Source organism: Ahaetulla prasina, chromosome 5 (genome assembly GCF_028640845.1).
Source record: "Ahaetulla prasina isolate Xishuangbanna chromosome 5, ASM2864084v1, whole genome shotgun sequence".
Lineage (NCBI taxonomy): Eukaryota > Metazoa > Chordata > Lepidosauria > Squamata > Colubridae > Ahaetulla > Ahaetulla prasina.
Genome location: NC_080543.1, coordinates 55,971,040 through 55,992,136, shown reverse-complemented (window position 1 = coordinate 55,992,136; position 21,097 = coordinate 55,971,040).

Genomic DNA, 21,097 nt, shown 5'->3' with positions numbered 1-21,097 from the left:
TGCTGACCCTTACTTTGAGGAACAGAAAAGGCACCTTACATGGAAGGACTCTCAATGCGCTTCCCAAGAAGAGTTCAAGATGCAAAACCACTAGCCATTTGAAATGGAAGATGGTTGAGTTGCATGGAACCAAATAAAATTCATTAGAATGAGGGGGAATAGACAATACAATACAAAGTTTTTTTCATTCGGATACAGTGACTAGAAGTTCAATGATAGGTTTCAAAAATCAAGCATAAAGGACAAGCAACACTTTAGCCCCAAAGCTGAAAAATAATTGCACAATTAGCTGCTTGGGGTCAATGATGCCAGAGCGGAATGTTTCCAAGATAGAAATAATCAATTTAACCATGTATAAAAGATATAAAGAAAGTAACATTGTGTATGCATTTCAGCATTATAATGAACACCAGCAAAACCAGAATAATTATTCTTTTACTTATTAAATGTTATTGTACCAGCATAACACTTTGATTAAGTGGAATCCTTGGTGCTCTCTATGCTTGGTTGTTTTTATGCAGATGTTTAATTACCTAACTTGGTAATATCATCAGTGCTACTGAGTTTGGGGTTAGTTCCTTGTTTATATACAGTAGCTTGCCCTGCCAGTTTTGGTGGTGTGTGGGGCTTTTTTCCTTAAAAGTTCCTTAATTAAGGTATCATTTACTGCTTATTGTTTGATTGGTGTTAATCCAATAAAACCAACGATTCCACATATATTGCTACATATTTTCTCTTCTATTGGAACTTTACTTAAGACTTAGACTCTTGCAATGAATTTACTCTTCTTTTTCTCAATTGAAGTTAAGATATACATATGGATACCTTATTATGAATTATTCTGTTTGCCATAATCAGCTATCTCTGTAATGCAAAATTCATTGTGGAGTTCTTGGTACTCTGAGATTGGTTGTTTGCTTGTAGACATTTCATTATCTGACTAGGTGACATCATCAGTGTTGCAAGTGTGGGTTTGCTCCCTGTTTATATATAGTAGTTTGTCTCGCCAATTGAAGTTTTGTGGTTTCTTGATTAGAATACAGCATTGCATTCTGCCTGACTTTTTGTCTGGTGTTGATCCCTGCTCCTCTGAAAGTTGGCTGCTGTGGAGGGGATGTGTTCTAGTAACAGTAACAGAATTGGAAGGGACCTTGGAGGTCATCTAGTCCAACCCCCTGCTCATGCAGGAGACCTATACTAGGGATTCAAACTGCCGACCTTTCTGATCAACAAGCTCAGCATCTTAGCCACTGAGCCACCTAACCAGGTAGCCACTAGTCTTTTTGTTTCCTTCCTAAGGTTTTTAAATTGTTTCTTTTGTGGTGTGTAAATGTGGTTTATCTCTATGTGCACATTGATGGGTGATTTGTCTGAATGTGAAGCTTCTAGGAATGTCACAGCATTTCTTGATTTGGTTTGGACTAAAATGCTATTAGTTTCCTGGCTGAAACTGTGGTTCATTCTGTCCTTGTGTTGTGAGATTAAGGAATTTTCATGTCTGACAGCTAGCTGATGTTTGCAGATTTGCTAGTCTTCTGTTTGTCTTCCCAAGTTCCTTAATCCAATTTTGGAGCAATTTGAAATCCAGATTCTTGAGACACTTATGCTATTCATTGATTGCTTTTGTCAGTGTATCTTTTCCCCATGTGGAAGAACTGGCAGTGATATCTATTCATCCACACAGGCACTCAGGTGACTTCATCATGATGGTTCTCTTCAACATACATTAATTTATAATTTATTTTAACGGTGGAGGGTGGTAAGAGGACTTTCTGATCTCTTTTGTGACATCAACTTTCAGAGCTTAGAATTATCCAGGAAACAATCCTGTAGCAAGGTCAAACAATTTTAAATTACAAATTACTAAATATTCTTACATACAGAAAAGTAGCATCCTGAAGAAAAGTGCTGTCTCTCAGGAGTTCCTATATATGGTTATACAGACATCACACATCATCGAAAATCCACTGGATTTGGGCAGCCAATACATTTAAATAAACAAATAAATACAGACAGACAAAGATAAGTATAGATGTATCACTGAAGTGAGAAAAATGCCACAATAGTCAGCTGAGCCCAATTTTCCTTACTGTACTGTACTACACACCTGTGTTTTTGTATAGCTATGTCAACAGTAGACAGTTCTCTGGAAAATATATTCTTCTCCAAGATCAACAATAGCTAAAATCAAGATAGTACTACACAACAACACAAAACCTGCTATATACCAAAGTCACATATAACCAGATTCATTTGTATAAAAACTTCCTTTATTTTTAGCACACTTTTACAATGCTTTGGCACAACTCAGCTATATTGAAATATTTCAGGATCTTTATGATAATAGAAAAAAGATGTAGGAATTATTTGGAAAATCTGTGAATGTTGATACAATGGGTGAGAAAAACTTACTTCACATATCCCTATAAAATGCCATTGGTATTTGAATATTTGTTTAACCCAGGAAGGAACATATCTATTGGATACATATCACCAAATACTTGGGACTTCCTGTTGTGAATGTAATTCAACTGCAGTAATTAAAGAGATTACTGTTAACATCAGGCTAGGCCTTGTAATTCACTGTTCCTCACTTCCTCACCTGCCAATACAAATGGCACATGATTTCTCAAATTAAGAGTTAAAAGAAGAATTTAAAGAAACCATATGGATCTACTTCAAAAGTAGTTAGCTGGCAAATTGAGGACATCAACTCATCCTTATCTAGGAAATACATCAAAAGAATTTACGTTTCTCCCACCTCCAAATTAAGTAAGATACGGTCTATTTTAATTATTGTCAAAAAGGAAAACATATTCCAACCATAGTTATCTGGGTAGCATTGGAGAAAATAAAATATATTGGAGAATGGTCCTCCTGCGGACTGGAAGTGAGACACTTGGAACTTCTTTTTTCTTTTTAGCTCAGCAAAGCAAACAGGGAGTTAATTATATCTCTGTGACCAAACAGAAATAAAGCTTTGTAAACAGTTGTTAAACCCCTGCTGAAAGAAGAAAGCTTTCATCTCTGGAGGAGGAAATGTTCCAAAGCTGCAAGAGGAAGGCAACTGTTTCGTATAAAACCCTATTAGAAGAGACAAGTCATGTTCTGCCAAAGGGATATATGTGGCAATGCATAAAATATCACAGCTTTTTCAGTTTTAAAACCAAGTAATCTTTTTCCCCCCACCTGGCCCCAGAACTTAGTATGCAAAGTAGTATACTTTTTCTTTCTCATCCCCATCGTATCATTGGAATGGAGGGGCTGATTAGCAATGTTTAAGGACAGGACTGGCCCCGAGAAGAAGCACAAGGTGGCATCTTCTGAACTTGAAGGGAGCAGGCTAGGAGGTTCAGGAGAAACTGTTTGGCTTACTGGATGTGCCAAGATAGTTTCTGCTTGAGAAAGAACAACAAATTCCTTTTAAGCAAAAATGTAGGGGGATGTAGGTTAAGATGTAGCTGAAGTATTTTGGCATTTGAGGCAAATTTCTTTCTGGGTTTAAATAGCTATCACATTCAACATGTGAGCATTTTTGATGTCCCCTTACCACCTTTGCAGGAAGGAAAACTTAAGGGAGTCAATAGCATTTGAGTGCTATCATCAGAGGTATAACTTTAAAAGCTTTTGTATAGTGAATATTCAGGTTTTAATAATATCTAAATGAAATTGCAGGAAGTCCTTCATCTACTAGTCTTGCTTTCTAGCTCTTCTTGCCTTGACAAGTACAAACCTACATAGATATACGCAGAAGATCCTGCCCCCTCTCATTCTCGCAGATTTCCCTTCCCTGCTGCAAGCTGTCCTCGGCCTCCTATCCCCGTTTTTCTTTTAGCTAATTTCTGTGGAACCAGTTTTAAAAGAAAACAAAAAATACTGAAAGGGCCATCTTTTTAACTGATTGATGGCATTGCTATAGACAGCACTGGCAAATGAACAGAAGGTCTGGGGCATGCCCATCAATAGCATCCGTTAGGCTATTGTAGCAAAGTGATTGTCTACAGTGAAATGAGGCACAGCACCACATGTGGTGGCAGAGGTTAAAAACACTATTTTTGATGCAGAGCAACAAGAGATGATAGGTACAGGTAACTCTGTGATGGGCTAGTTGAAGTTGTGTGTTCATGTCCTCCCAAATTGGTACTTGGGCTCTTCTCAGGCTAATGCAAATAGGATGGTTGAGTGAGCCATGCCTTGTACCCATTGCTCTCTGGAACAGTGTCCTTCCAGAGATTTATAGGGCTTCTGTCCTGATGATGTCCCAAAACTCACTGAGACTCTGGTTTATTAACTTCAGCCTCACCTTTTTCAGATGTATATTGTGTTTGTTCTGAATTTTTCTTTATTTCTTTATTTAAATTTTAAAGTAGAAGCCACTCAGACTCATCTTATAGAAAGTAAGGAAGATTACCTTGTTGGAGACATATTAGAACTGTTGCCTAGGCAAAAGAGGCTGAAACATTTTTAAAGTCAGGAATGACATAACATTGTGAAAAGGTTGATATTCTGCCTGGATGCCCATTGGGCTTGACATATTTGGAATTAAGCAGCACATGCATACATACATACATAATGCTAAGCTTTCCTATCACTTGTTCTTTTTATGCTGCACAAGAAGGCTACTTCATATAATGCAGACTGTTTTGCATTATTTATTTCTCCTTTATAAATTGGTTTGTGAGCAGAGATCTAATTTTGGGGGTAAAAGAGATCTAGCACAGGAATAATAGTAGACCAGCACCATCTTGTGGGTTGCCAAAATCATTCCATGTAGTTTTATAATCTAGTTTCACATATAATAGTTGAATTTCCCTTAAAAAAATTGTTCCTTTGTGGGATTAATTTATATTCAAAAGATTGGTGGGAATATGGACTGAACCTCTACATACGGGATCAGGAAAGTTATACTTGCTATAAAAAAACTATAGAAATTTCATTATTTCATCTTTTGAGCCCAAAAACGTAGTGTTGATTTTAAGAACTCTGTGTCTACTGATAGAAGAGATTATTTATAGTTTAGTGTTGAACTATGGGGACCTTAGTACTTTGGGAGCTTGGTTGTTTCTAGCAGATGTTTCATTACCAAACTAGGTAACATCATCAGTGCTAACCCTATGTCTCTCACAAACTGGAACTGGAGGATGAGGGAAAGGGACACAGCGGTTGAGGTCTCCTGGAGGATAAGTAGTAGTAATTATCAAGGCAGACAGGTGAACTATGATATGTAGATCAAGAGGACTTCTGGGAGATGAGTTTTGAGACTTCCAGCACTATATTTTAAGAGCCCAGTTATGCTGTTATACACCATAACAAAAATCTATTTTGGTGGCTTAAGAGGCAAAGCAGGACACTATAAAACATTACCTTATGCAACCCCCCACCAAAAAAACAACAACAACATATTCACTTGAATTAGAAATTCAAAGTACTGAGCAAAATCTATTCAAAAACCCTTTTCACGTTCCAGCAAAAAGTGATCATGTTATATTCAGTGGAGTTCTAGCTGTAATTCTAAGTAAATTTATTGGGGAATTGCTCTAATTGAACCCTGGGATTTTCTTGACAATATATACAGAAAGATTGTAATGTCATTCTCTTATAAACTGGAAAGTGAGCAATACTAGCAAAATTGTATTGTTAATTTTCAACATAATCATAATAAAAAGTGTTTTACTACAAAATGATTTAAAATTTGCTTAAATGCTTCTCTAGAACTTAATTTCCAATAGGATTTTCCAATGCCAAATGTATCCCTTGGTAAAGGAACATAATTCTTTTAAAAGAAAAGAATTTGAAATAAAAATATTTATTTATTTGATCATTTCATTCATTCACTATATGTGATAAAATGCTCAAAATTAACAACAATTAACAAATCATACTTTAAAATGTATAATATATACCTATTTGATTTGTGTATACCAATAATGGAAATAAGTTGCACTTTTTTAAAAGAATGCAGCACTGCCATCTATTCTACCTAATCCATTCCATAATGTTACATGCATTTGGAAAGGTATCAGGCTGAGAAAGAGTAATATACACCATGTGATTTCACTAAATATAAAACCTTAATAATGTAAAAAAATACTGTGTTGCATGTACGTTCAGATGACTTTCCAAGATAATAATGAAGTATTTTTCTTAATAGAAAGGTCTTAATATCAAGAAAATCTGATTTTCAAAACTGCTATGACAGAGCATGAACTAAGAATGAATAAAATGCCTCTTTTGCAGTGATCCTCTAAAGCCGTTTAGGATGCTGGTGATGTCAGCTGTGACTTTAAACTTTCAATAATTTTTGAAACATGTACAATCAGAATGGACCCAACGAGACAGGAGATGGCGTCCTCTTTAATCCCATATTTAGTGGCAGAAGCTGAAGACAATAGCCACAATCTTCAGCCTCTTTAAGCTTGATTCCATTTGACATATCCACCCTTCTTTTATCAATCTTATAATATTCCATTTCAGGACGCTTCATATAGGCTTTATTTTACTAGTGTCATTGAGATGGAACAATCAGAAGGCTGAATTTGTAATTCTAGGCAGACACTTTTTTCAAATTTTCTGATGTCAAGCTATAGTCATCAAAGGAGAGCAATGAAATAATACTGCTCCAATGTACAATATATCATTAATTTTTTTTACAGAAATATTTTGAGTTTTTAAAAATTGTAATTGCTTTTTTGGCAATTTTTTTGTATTTTATTCTAAAAAAAACTATGACATTCATTTGTTTTAAATCTGGCCATTTTATAATATGCTTGTTTTAATTTCTTTTAATATTGATATTGTGATTTTTTACTTGGCTGTACACCGCCCTGAGTCCTTCGGGAGAAGGGCGGTATAAAAATTGAATAAAATAAATAAATAAATAAATAAATAAATTCAGTGATCATATCAATATTTATTTTAAGAAATATTTACTGTTTTCGATGTGGAAGATACTCCACAAATATACTGTAAGTTCCTAATCTGCTTAACACCAATGTCTGGATCCATATCTGTTTATTCTATTCATTAATATTGATCAACTAAATACCATTTTTAGTTTTTTATTATACAGTATAATGAAATACAAATAACTTCAACATCAATAAAATAGAAATACTTTAGAGGTTATAAAAATAAAAGTACGTACCGTACATACAAAATAGTAATTAAATAAGCAAACTAGAAGGGAGAAAAAACTAATTTAACAAAAAGATTCATATAATTTGATTTGAATAAATATTCAAATGTAAATGTACTTGTTGAGCCAATAATGAAAAACATACTGATAAAATGATGCTAATATATAAAAAATAATGTATATTTTTATCAATATTTTCCTTTGAAAGTATGAGTATTAGAAACAAGGCTACCTTAACAGCCTTACCAAACTTTGAAGGAACCAAAATAAGCTATATAGTGCCCTCTAAAAGATATTATTTTGATAATGCCTCAGTTCTCCCATTTCCAATGAACAATGAACAATAATTTTATAATTATTATACTGGCATTTCAGTACCATATCTATGTACAGAGAAGAGCAGCCTGTGATCTACTTTAGAGCTGATCTAATTTTTTTTGCATGCTCTACTTCTAGAGATAAATAATAAATACTTCCGTAATCAATACCTCCATGCTAGATAAATCGAAGAAACTGTAAATCCAAAATATTAAAGGAATAAGGAAAGAATTATTTTTTAGGACCAATAAATGAATCTTATTTCTATACTACTACTACTACTACTACTACTTCTTCTTCTTCTTCCTCTTCTTCTTCTTCTTCTTCTTCTTATTATTATTATTATTATTATTATTTATTAGATTTTTATACCGCCCTTCTCCCAAAGGACTCAGGGCAGTTTACAGCCTATAAAAACACATATAACAAAAGTTAAAAATCATTTAAAAAACTAATTCAATGTATGGCTAAAATTTAAAATAAATAAAACCCCATTAAAAATTTAAAATTATATTGAAGCTATATTGAAGCTAGCCCTGCACGATGGAATAAAAGAGTCTTCAGCTTGTGGCGGAAGGTCCGGAGGTCGGGGAGTTGACGAAGCCCCGGAGGCAGCTCGTTCCAGAGGGCAGGAGCCCCCACAGAGAAGGCCCTCCCCCTGGGGGTCGCCAGCCAACATTAACCAACGGCACCCTGAGGAGGCCCTCCCTGTGGGAGCTCACAGGTCGATGGGAAGCTACCTGTGGTAGTAGGCGGTTCCATAAATAACCCGGTCCTCGGCCATGGAGTGCTTTAAAGGTGGTAACCAACTGAAAGACCACCGGAAGCCAGTGCAGACCGCGCAGGAGAGGTGTCACATGGTGTTGTGTCTCGTCCGATCTCACCATCACAGCCGGGGTCTGCTTATCTGCTTCTGAACGCTGAAGAATGTCCTAGCATGCCTCCCGGCCCCAGCCCTGGCTCCATGCCCAGACAGGCTGAGGAGGGGGCATCTCCCAGCCCCAGCCCTGGCTCCATGCCCAGACAGGCTGAAGAAGAGCAAGTATCTCCAGCCCCCAGCTCTGGCTCCATGCCCAGGCAAACGGAGCAACTAGACCCCTCCCCCTCCTCCACAGCATGTGAGCCTGAGGAAGGTCAATTACCAACAGCTGCCGATTGGAGTGACCCTCGCGTCAGAAGACTTGATAGGCGGAGGCAACAGAAGGAAGGGAGGGGCAGGCCTGGATAAGTGCTGAGTCATGGAGCCACACCCCATGGCCTATATAAAGGATCTGCTTTCTGGCATTCTCTGAGTCAGGCAAAGTCTAAACATATCTTGCTGAAGTCACTTTCTGGTCTCCTGCCTGCCCTGAGGACTTTGCTAGGACTTTGGCAGAGCTGCAGAGGCACACCTGATTCGGATTTCCCTGACCCGGCCATCAGCGGAGGAGTGGGACACGACACATGGGAGCTATGAGTTGCTCCCTCTATCACCTGCGCAGCCGCATTCTGGACCAGTTGGAGCTTCCGGGTGCTCTTCAAGGGGAGCCCCATGTAGAGAGCGTTGCACTAGTCTAGGCGGGACGTAACGAGGGCATGAGTGACTGTGCAGAGGGAAGCCTGGTCTAGAAAGGGATGCAACTGGCATATCAGGCGAACCTGATAAAAATCTCCCCTGGCGACGGCCGTCAAACGATCTTCAAACAACAGCCGTGCATCCAGGAGGACGTCCAGATTGCGAACCCTCTCCGTGGGGGCCAACCACTCGCCCCCAACAGTCAGCGATGGAGTCAGCTGGCTGTACCGGGATGCCGGCACCCACAGCCACTCGGTCTTGAAAGGGTTGAGTTGGAGCCTGTTTCTCCCCATCCGGACCCATACAGCCTCCAGACACCGGGACATCACTTCAACGGCCTCGTTGGAGTGGTTAGGTAGATATTAGATATAATGAACAACAAGCTGCAAAAGTCTCTGAAGTGGGAATTTAGAAACTACTGCAAATTGTTTCAACTTCTACCCTCAGAACGACGCTATAGGGCACTGCACACCAGAACAACTAGACACAATGACATTTTTTCCCCGAACGCCATCACTCTGCTAAACAACTAATTCTCACAACACTGTCAAACTATTTACTAAGACTGTATTGCTATTCTTCTTCTCATCCTTCCTAGTACCTATCTTTTCTCCCTTATGACTATAACCATGTTGCTTGTATCTTTACAATTTATATTGTTTTATTTTCTTCCTAGTATGATTTGATTGCTTATTTGTACCCTATGACTATCATTAAGTGTTGTACCTTATGATTCTTGATGAATGTATCTTGTCTTTTTATATATACTGAGACCATATGCACCAAAGACAAATTCCTTGTGTGTCCATTCACACTTGGCCAATAAAAAATTCTATTCTATTCTATTCTATTCTATTCTATTCTATTCTATTCTATTCTATTCTATTCTATTCTATTCTAGTCTAGTCTAGTCTATTCTATTCTATTCTACTCTACTCTACTCTACTCTATTCTTATATAATTAGCCATAATAAATATTAAGACGTATTGGAATATCATAGTAAACTCAGTGGGACTAGAACAGGGAATTTGAACAGGTAGATATTTTGCAGGAAAGGAGAAATTTGCCTCCTTCCCACAATCTGCTTCTGTTTGATAACCCTGTAAGATAAGCTTTCATGGATTCTGTATTTTGTCCAATTTATCCCTCATTTTATCTGTTTGCTGATCTTTTTAGAGAAATTCTCTTGCTCCCTTTTATAATATATTACCATTTGGCTTTTTAAAATATATTCTCAAGTAACAGGGTCCAGGATGCAATCTTTTATATAATGTAAAGTTTATATTACAAAATAAGAGAAAAATAGGCAATAACCTTTTTTGTGACAGGATAGAATAGGGTAGGGTAGGGTAGGGTAGGATAGGAATAGAATAGAATAGAATAGAATAGAATAGAATAGAATAGAATAGAATAGAATAGAATAGAATAGAATAGAATAGAATAGGTGTCAGGGTATGTAGATTTAATAGCTGTAAGCTGATGAGAGGTTGTAAGCAGAGGCAACCAGAAGCTGATGCAACGGAAATGAAGCAGCAGGGATACTGCCGCTTTAAGAAGCTGGATAAGAAACTGCCTATATAAGGGAAACCATTAGAGAGCGTTTCCCTTCTCCTCATGTTCTCTCTCATTGTGTATCTCATTGCTCTCGTGTCAGTAGCTGTATGGTAAGGTATTTACCACATATAAGTCTGTATATATTTAGCTGTAGATAAAACCACTGTTAATTGGTTTTATTGAGTGTGGGGGCGAGTGGTGGACTTGACGACCATGTCGAGGTGTGGGGGCAGGACAGTGTATTTCCCAGCTGATACCGTGGCTACCCATTTACCCCACCCCCTGACCTCCTCCTTGGACTGCTGGAACATCTCCCCTGCAGACGGCATTCTCTGGCCCAGTGGAACATCTGCCTGGTGGCCGTTGGATGAGGTTTAGGCCTCTTGGTAACCACGGCTGCCGCGCATGGTGCTGGATGAGGGGTGAGCGATGAAGGATAGCGGACAGGATGAGCCGTAGGAGGGAGATGGTGATCCGGCCGGATCGACGTTTTCTGTTTTGTTCCTCTAGCCGCAAGACCAATTGCGGCGTTTTGGACGTCCGAATCCTTTGGGGTGTGGCCTGATCCTGCCAGGAGGGGCGTGGGAGGTGAGAAAGATGGCCCCTTGGATGGCATCTCCAGGTACCCGCGGAGGACGGAGCCGGAGACGAGAGAAACGCCGGAGGCGTTGTGGTCTCTGTTCAACGAGTCCTCCTTTTATATGGGGGACAATGACGGACAGTGAAGGAGGCGACGGAAGCACCATCTACTTCCCTGAGGGGATTCAGGTTATGGAACAGAGCAGTCGTGTTTGGTCCTGGTTGGGTTAAGACGGTTTACGATCTTTTGTCTGTTAATCCACCAGGATATCATGGACTTTACATCTATCCAGGAAGGACTGCCTGTTCTACTTTTTCCATCTGATACCGGACCCCGGAAAAACATCTCAGCATAACATCTCAGCTGCTAAAGGGGACCTAGCCAGCTGTCGGTCGATTCCATGCGTTATTCGCCACATGAACTCTTGCGCCTGTGAGGTACCCCCGCCTCGCAGGAATGGCCCTCCACTTTACCGAGGGCCGGCCTTATTGACGGGTTTTGGGACCCAGAGTGGTGGCATGCGTCGAGGAAGAATCTTTGGGGTTTTTTAGATAAGGGTTTTTTAAAGGGGGGGAGGGATAGGATGGGCGTGAGGGGTAACTCGTCGGGGAGGGGTCCAGTTCCCGGGCTTGCTCGCGGCATTACTTTATCGGGTCCGAAGGCAGGGGAGGAGGGGTATGTTCCTGGTTTAGAGGGTCGTTCCATCTGTACGGTAAGTGGGAGAGGCAGGTATGGCGGAAGCGAGGGGCCGCATCGATCTTTGGGAGCACGTGCTCGCTGTTTAAAAGCGATCACGTGCTCCGGCCCCTCAGACTTCACCCATTCCCCGGGCGGCCAGGATCCTCAGAGCTTGGGCCTCCGGTTGATGTTAGGCAATGCACGGTCCGTGGTTAACAAAGCCCCCCTGATTTGTGATCTTATTCAGGGGGAGTCCGCGGACCTTATGGGCATTACGGAGACCTGGTTGGGCACGGAAGGGGGTGTTCCCCTTGTTGAGCTGTGCCCCCCGGGTTTCCGAGCATTCCATCAACCGAGAGCCCAAGGTAGGGGTGACAGGGTGGCGGTTGTTATTAGGGAAAGTCTACAGCCGAGGGAGTCCACTGTGCCTCAGATAGCTGGTTGTGAATCCCTCTTTGTGAGGTGGGGCCATAGAGGTCAGATGGGCTTGTTGATCACATACCTGGCTTCTTGCTGCGTGACTACAGCCCTGCCCGAGCTGTTGGAGGTACTGGGCGGGATGGCGGTTGAGACCCCCAGACTTATGGTCATGGGGGATTTCAACTTGCCATCGACCGGCTTGTCCTCAACGGCGGCTCGGGAGTTCCAGGCCTCCATGACGGCTTTGGACCTGATCCAAGTAGTTGATGGCCCTACGCACATTGAGGGAGGCACGCTGGATCTGATTTATATCTCTGGACAGTGGTTAAATGATCTGGAGTTAGGAGATTTAGTAACAGAGCCTTTGTCATGGTCAAATCATTGTCTCCTTCACTTGGACTTTCGGACCGCTACCCACCACCGCAGGGAGATGAACCAATACGATGGTTCAGTCCCAGGTGCCTGATGGACCCGGAGAGGTTCCTGACGGAGCTTGGGCCGTTCCCTGAGGATCTGGCCCACGGCACGGCTGAAGAACTAGTTGTGGCCTGGGAACAGGCCGCGGCTGGGGCTTTAGACTGGGTCGTGCCTTTGCGGCCTCTGACCCGGCGTAGATCTCAACCAGCCCCTTGGTTCTCTGAGGAGCTGAGGGAGATGAAACGCCGGAGAAGACGCCTAGAGAGTGACTGGAGATCCAGCCGTTCCAAAGCTGACCGGACACTAGTTAAGTTTATTCTAAGACTTACCTAGTGGCACTGAGGGAAGCGAAGTGTTCCTACGCTTCCTCCCTCATTGCGTCGGCAGATAACTGCCCGGCCGCCCTGTTTCGGGTGACCCGCTCTCTCCTTCATCAGGAGGTGCGGGATGACCCCTTACAGGGACGGGCCGAGGAGTTTAGTGGTTATCTATACGATAAAATCGTTCAGCTTCGGGATGGTCTGGATCAAAATTGGGATGATCCAGGTGAGAGGACGGAGACTCGTCTTGTCGAGATTATTTGGGATGAGTTTGACCCTGTGGCTCTCGAGGACATGGACAGGTTGTTGGGGAGGTTACATGCCACCACATGTTTACTGGACCCGTGCCCCTCCTGGCTGGAGGGGCTGGCACAAGGCTGGCTCCGGGGGATTATCAATGCTTCTTTGTTGGAAGGTGTTTTCCCTGCCGCCTTGAAAGAGGCAGTGGTGAGGCCCCTCCTCAAGAAGCCTTCCCTGGACCCAGCTGATTTGGGAAATTACCGTCCGGTCTCCAACCTTTGCTTTGTTGCGAAGGTTGTTGAGAGTGTGGTGGCGCGTCAACTACCCCAATACCTGGATGAAGCTGTCTATCTAGACCCGTTCCAGTCCGGCTTCCGACCTGGATATAGCACGGAGACGGCTTTGGTCGCGTTGGTGGATGATCTCTGGAGGGCCAGGGCCAGGGGTTGTTCCTCTGCCCTGGTCCTATTAGATCTCTCAGCGGCTTTTGATACCATCGACCATGGTATCTTGCTGCACCGGTTGGAAGGTTTGGGAGTGGGAGGCACCATTTATCGGTGGTTCTCCTCTTATCTCTCTGACCGGTCGCAGACGGTGTTGACAGGGGGGCTGAGATCGACCGCGAGGCGCCTCACTTGTGGGGTGCCACAGGGGTCGATTCTCTCGCCTCTCCTGTTCAACATCTATATGAAGCCGCTGGATGAGATCATCAGTGGTTTTGGGGTGAGATACCAACTGTACGCTGACGATACACAGCTGTACTTTTCCACCCCAGGCCACCCCAACGAAGCTATCGAAGTGCTGTCCCGGTGCCTGGAAGCCGTACGGGTCTGGATGGGGAGAAACAGGCTCAAGCTTAATCCATCCAAGATGGAGTGGCTGTGGATGCCGGCACCCCGGTACAGGCAGCTGCAGTTGCAACTGACTGTTGGGGGTGAAACATTGGCCCCAGCGGAAAGGGTGCGCAACTTGGGCGTCCTCCTGGATGAACGGCTGTCGTTTGAATATCACTTGATGGCCGTCTCCAGGAGAGCTTTTCATCAGGTTCGCCTGATTCGCCAGTTGCGCCCCTTCCTTGACTGGGATGCCCTATGCACGGTCACTCACACTCTTGTCACCTCCCGCCTGGATTATTGCAATGCTCTCTACATGGGGCTCCCCTTGAAGAGCACCCGGAGGCTGCAGTTAGTTCAGAATGCGGCTGCGCGGGTGATAGAGGGAGCCACACGTGGCTCCCATGTAACACCACTCCTGCGCAGACTGCACTGGCTACCTGTGGTCTTCCGGGTGCACTTCAAGGTGTTGGTTACTACCTTTAAAGCGCTCCATGGCTTAGGGCCAGGGTACTTATGGGACCTCCTTCTGCTACCGAATACCTCCCACCGACCCGTACGCTCACACAGAGAGGGGCTTCTCAGGGTGCCGTCCGCCAAGCAATGTCGGCTGGCGGCCCCCAGGGGAAGGTCCTTCTCTGTGGGGGCTCCTACCCTCTGGAACGAACTTCCCCCTGGATTACGTCAACTGCCTGACCTTCAGACCTTCCACCACGAGCTGAAGACCTATTTGTTTATTCGCGCGGGACTGGCTTCGTGATTTTTAAATTTTATAATTTTATAAATTTTAGAGAGTTTAATTTTAATGGTATATTGTTTTTAAATTTTAGCCGATATATAATAAGTTTTTTATTCTTTGTTTTATTTGTATATTGTTCTATTTTATTATGGCTGTGAACCGCCCTGAGTCCTTCGGGAGAAGGGCGGTATAAAAATCTAATAAATAAATAAATAAATAAATAAATAAATAAATAAATAAATAAATAAATAAATAAATAAATAAATAAATAATCTAAAGGATGTGTGTGCTGTGTTTTTGCTCCTGGTTTTATCTCATAATACTAGTCACATTGCCTAAACTCTGATGAATAGAATAGAACAGAACGGAACAGAACAGAACAGAACAGAACAGAACAGAACAGAAGGATGGGACCTTGGAGGTCCTCTAGCTCAACTCACTGCTCAGGCAGGAAACTGTTTCAGACAAATGGTGGTCCAATCTCTTCTTTAAATCTTTCAGTGTTGGAGCATTCACAACTTCGGAAGGCAAGTTGTTCCACTGATTAATTGTTCTGTCAGGAAATTTCTCCTTAGAGGTTGCTTTTCTCCTTGATTAGTTTCCATCCATTGCTTCTTGTCCTGCCCTCAGGTGCTTTGGAGACTAGCTTGACTTTCTCTTCTTTGTGGCAACCCATGAGATAGTGGAACTCTGCTACCATGTCACCCCTTGTTCTTTTTTTTCCCCATTAAACTTTGCATTAATCTTTGTTATGCTTCACTATTTTTCTGTGCAAAATATATGCATTAATGAATACAATTAATATTATATTGAGTGATAGTTTTTATGTGTACAAGTTATATGAGAAGGGCTATAATGTCCTTAAAAATGAAATTCTGAGATTTTGAAAGAGTTGTTGCCAGTCTAGAGATTAAACAGCATAAAAAACAACACAATTAAATGTAAGTTCCACTGATTTTGAAGGACAGATTTTTTTTAGTGGACTACGTCCAGTATAAGGGCAAATACAATACAGTAGACTGCCATGAATATTAAATGCTATCTTCCAACTTGTTTTTAATTTGAATGTTCTCAATAACCCATTGTGGTATGTTTGCATTGTGCAGAGTGATTGAGATCAATGGGTTTGGCATTACTGAAATAATCCATTGTCTGGCTTCATTTCGTATTAATTGGAATCTGAACAACAATAAGCCACATATACATGCATACCCCTCTTATCATAATTAACCTGTTTAACATGTTATATGACTGCATGGTCTGCGTGGTTTATTTTATTTTATTTATTTTATTTATTTTGTCACAACAATATATGTAGGAATCATACAAAAGATTATATAGTATATAAACATATATGGGTAAATATAAGGAGGTATAAGCATATATATAGAAAGAAGAAAAGAAAAACAATAGGACAGGAACGGTAGGCACGTTTGTGCGCTTATGCACGCCCCTTATGGTCCTCTTAGGAATGGGGTGAGGTCAATAGTAGAAAGTTTTTGGATAAAGCTTTTAGGATTATGGGAAGAGACCACAGAGTCAGGTAAAGTGTTCCAAGCACTGATGATTCTGTTACAGAAGTCATATTTTCTGCAATCTAGATTAAAGCGGTTGACATTAAGTTTAAATCTATTAGTTGCTCTAGTATTATTGCAATTAAAGCTGAAGTAGTCTTTAACAGGAAGGACATTACAATAGATGATTCTGTGAGTTAAACTTAGGTCTTGTCGAAGGCGACGGAGTTCCAAGTTTTCTAAGCCTAGGATTTCAAGTCTGGTGGGATAGGGTATTCTATTGTTTTCAGAGGAATGGAGAACTCTTCTTGTAAAATATTTCTGGACACGCTCAATTGTATTGATGTCAGAGATGTGGTGAGGGTTCCAAACAGGTGAGCTGCATTCTAGAATTGGTCTAGCAAATGTTTTATATGCTCTGGTTAATAGTGTGGTGTTTTTGGAAAAGAAACTACGCAAGATTAGGTTTACAACTCTTAGAGCTTTTTTTGCTATGTAATTGCAGTGGGCTTTGGCACTTAGAGCATTTGACATGAAAACTCCAAGGTCTTTAACGGGATGGGGGGTCGTCTGTAAGGTAATGTCCATCTAGTATGTACTTAGTTTTGGGTTCTTTTTCCTATATGTAAGACTGAGCATTTGCTGGTTGAAATTTGAGCTGCCAATTTTTAGACCAAGCGGTTAGATGATCAAGGTCGTTTTGAATGATAGATGTATTGTCTGTGGTGTTAAATAGTTTGACATCGTCAGCAAAGAGAACACAATTACTTGAGATATGGTCACAAAGATCATTAATGTATAGTATAAAGAGTGTTGGTCCAAGGATGCTGCCTTGAGGAACGTCACTCTTGACAGGAACAGGATTTGATAGAGCATTGCCAATTTTGACCGACTTGTTGTCTGTTAGACAGAAAAGCAGATATCCATTTGTGAAGGGGTCCTGAGATGCCATAGGATATTAGTTTTAGGAGAAGTTTATCGTGTACTACTGAGTCAAAGCTTTGCAGAAGTCTACGTAGATTGCATCTATTGTTTTGCCTTGATCAAGAGTTGTAGTCCATATGTTTTTGCAGTGAAGTTGTAAGTTACATGATAATTTTTTCCTGAAACCAAATTGTTTATTGGAGAGTAGGTTGTTAGTTTCTAAGTGTGAGGTAATGGATTGGTTGATGATTGATTCCATGACTTTGCAGGTGACGCAGCAAAGAGAGATCGGCCTGTAATTTTCGACTAAGCTGGGGTCTCCTTTTGAAGATAGGGATGACTGTGGCTAGTGACCAAAGTTTGGGAAGAGAACTGGTAGTGAAAGCTTTTCAAAGATAATACTTAGGGTTCTGCTATATTAATGGAAAGTTTTTAAGAAGTATGCACAGTCCATCGGGTCCAATAGATAGCGATGGTTTTAAGTTGTGAAGAGCTTTTCCAACGTTGTCTTCAGAAATCTATATAATTATATATATATATATATATATATATATATATATATATATATATATATATATATATATATATATATTTATATATATATATATTATCTATATGAGTTATAATGAGTTAATTTGAGTTGATTAAGTGTTTGTGGACACAACCAATAAACAATATTCATTTGAGACTCAGATAGTATTTTGTTATTTTTCATAAATGCCTGATTAAGCTGCATTTGTTTTATCACCCACTGGAGACATTTCTTTTGTTTAATAGGATAAGTGAAGAAAAATACAATTCCCTTCCCTTTTCCTTTTGCACATATATGCTCTTTATCTGTACCAGTCTCATAAAATTTTTGGGATTTTTTACTGAAAAATTTTTACTGAAAATTTTTGGGATTTTTTACTGAAAACAGCAATGCTTCTCTGCAAGAAGAAAACATGGATAGTTTGAAGTAGTTGAAATAGGTAATAGTAGCAAGTGGCTTCCCATCCCATCTGTTCCTAAAACAACTCAAATTGTCAGCATTTTTATCAGTAGGGGGAGCTCTGGTATTGAAAAACATCCCCAGCCATTTTAAATGCTGCAAAATCCAATGTATGCACAGACCTTAAGTTCCCAGTGGAAGCAAGACTTAAAGCAACTGAACCATGAACAAAATCCAGAGAATTGAATAGCAATGGCTATAACACAAGAAGACTATATAGTAACATCTTCCTTTACACACGTACACACTAATAATCACCTTTAAAAGTTAATTTTTGACACAAACATATGTGCATTACAAATCTAAACTGATTGTATAGTTTTGCTAGTAAAAAACAATCCTCTATACAGGTTTATGAAAGTTTATACAACCCAGACATATAAGAATATTTTTCAAGTAAACAGTAATAGAATCAATCAATATGACACTATCAGCAATTTATGCATATTTTACACCATTAGCATATGTCTGAAAGAGAACAGGTAAGCAAAAGCTGCTCTTACCACACAGAGACATCTAAGAAAATGCAAAGATTTCATTTCAAAACTGCATGGTTATTTTCTTAGAAATGTCCTCTTATTTCCAAAACAAAATCTAATGGCATGAAGCACCCAACCAGGATTAATAAACCAGGTATGTGATTTATTTAATTATTAATGAAGGCTTCCAGCATTGGTCCTGGTTGTCATGGCAACTAGGGCTGCTGCTAGCTTCCAGAAAACATAAAAGAACAGCAAGTGCAAGGCCGCACATTCCATTTAGACTTGCTGATTAGCCAGGCTGTCAAAAGAAAGGAAGGGAAATCAACAGTTAGAAGACAAGATCCACAATGAGAAGAAACATAGAGCGAAACTGCTCTCAAGCTGCAAATGTAAGTACTCTTTATATTAAAAAAAAAAAGTATACATTGGCTATTTCAGAAAGAGAGAGAAGAGAACTGTCTTGTGCTAAGAAATAAGCAGCTCCACCTCAGCGGCATTGCATCACAGTCAACAGAAAAGTCTGTTGTCAGGGAAATGTAATTCTAAATCTTGAGCTTTGTGCTGTTTTATTATGAACAGAGTTATAAGGTCTTCTGAATGAGAAGGGGCTTCTTTCATATCTATCTGTAGAGCCTTATAAAATAAGTGGTAATCCAGAATTATCGCTGTAAGATGCATATATGGTTGCTTAAGATGATTTATAGGAACAAAAACCAATATCACATCACCTCTCTCCTACAGTCAAGTGCCACAGGCGTTGGTGATCGCCAGCCAGTAACCCTAACAGTGGTCTATGGTCTGTAACAATTTCAAAGTCTCTACCAAAACATATTCGTGAAACTTTTTACCCTGACACTATAGCTAGAGCTTCCTTATCCAACTGACTATAGTTCCTCTCTGTCGAGGACATCGCTCTGGAGTAGAAGGCTATTGGGGCTTCTGTGCCATTTGGAAGCCTGTGGCTGAGCACAGCCCCCACCCGTAAGGGGAAGCATCGCAAACTAATACCAATGGCATTTGCTATGATACTGAATCAGTAAGCTATCGCCGAGAGTAGGTTTTTACTGCTCAAAGCCCTAGCTTCCGCCTTTCCCCAAGACCAAGCAGTATTCTTTCCCAGTAACTTATGTAGCGGCTCGGCAATGGTTGCCTTATTTTTTAAAAAGACCGCGTAAAAGTTCACTAGACCCAGGAATGCCTGTAGCTCTGTTTTGTTTTTGGGCGCTGGAGCCTTTCTTATTGCCTTGACCTTGCTCTCAGTGGGTGAATTCTCCTTGTCTATTCTGTAGCCCAAGAACTCTACGGATTCTACCCCTATTTGGCATTTGTTCACTTTAACCTTTAGACCGCTGACCGAAAATGCCCAGAACTTTTCTCAACGCTCCCCAATTCTTCTAAATTTTCGCTGATACCAATACATCATCGAAATAGGGACTACCCCGGAGCCCTTGCAGAAGTCGCCCATTAAATTTTGAATAGACCAGGTGCCACACTCACCCCAAACTGTAACCGGGTACACTTGAAAGCACCTCTGTGAGTCACAATTGTCTGGCTTCGCTGTGTTGGCGTCACGGGCAGTTGTTGATAGGCTTGGGCCAAATCTAATTTGGCAAAACGTGCCCTTGCCCCAGCGAGTGCAGCAAGTGTTGCACCACGGGACCGGTAGCGCTTTTTGCAAGGCTTTGTTTAACGTTGCCTTGTAGTCAGCGCAGATTCTAACTGACCCATCTGGTTTCACTGGGGTGACGATTGCCTCCCACTTTGCATGATCGACTGGCACCAGTATCCTGACTGATGAGCTTGTCTATCTCCTGTCAATCTTGGGTTTAAGGGCAAAGGACCTCCTTGCTTTTAACCGTATGGGGGCTACCTGGGGTCTAAATTGAAGGAAATAGGGGTCCCTTGTACTTGCCCAGGCAGTCCTTGAAGACATCTTCGAATTCGCTCATGAGTGTGTCTTTAGGTTAAAGTCACTTCTGTAGATGCCAGTCACTCCCATGCCCAATGCACGGAACCAGTCTAGTCCCAACAAACTTGGCAGGGTCCTTCGACTATCGTGATGGGCAGGGTCTTCTTGTGTGGTCCGTATCGACGCGGACGGAGGTGGTCCTCGAACAGGGATGCGATTCCCTTGGTAGTCGTGAACTCGTAGCCGCTGTGTTTGCAGTTTGCGTTTGGCGATTCTCGGCAAAGCTGCAAAAGTGTCCCAGGACATGATTGTGATCGCTGACCCTGTGTCCACTTCTAGTCGGCACGGCACTCCTTCGATTTTCGGTTTAGTGAAGATTTTCTTCTCGACGGGTTGCTGCACGGCCTATTATCACGGTCGCTCGATTTGAATTCGCGCCTTTTTGTTTTGACCAATCGCGGGTCGCCTTGCCGATCCTGCGCTCTGA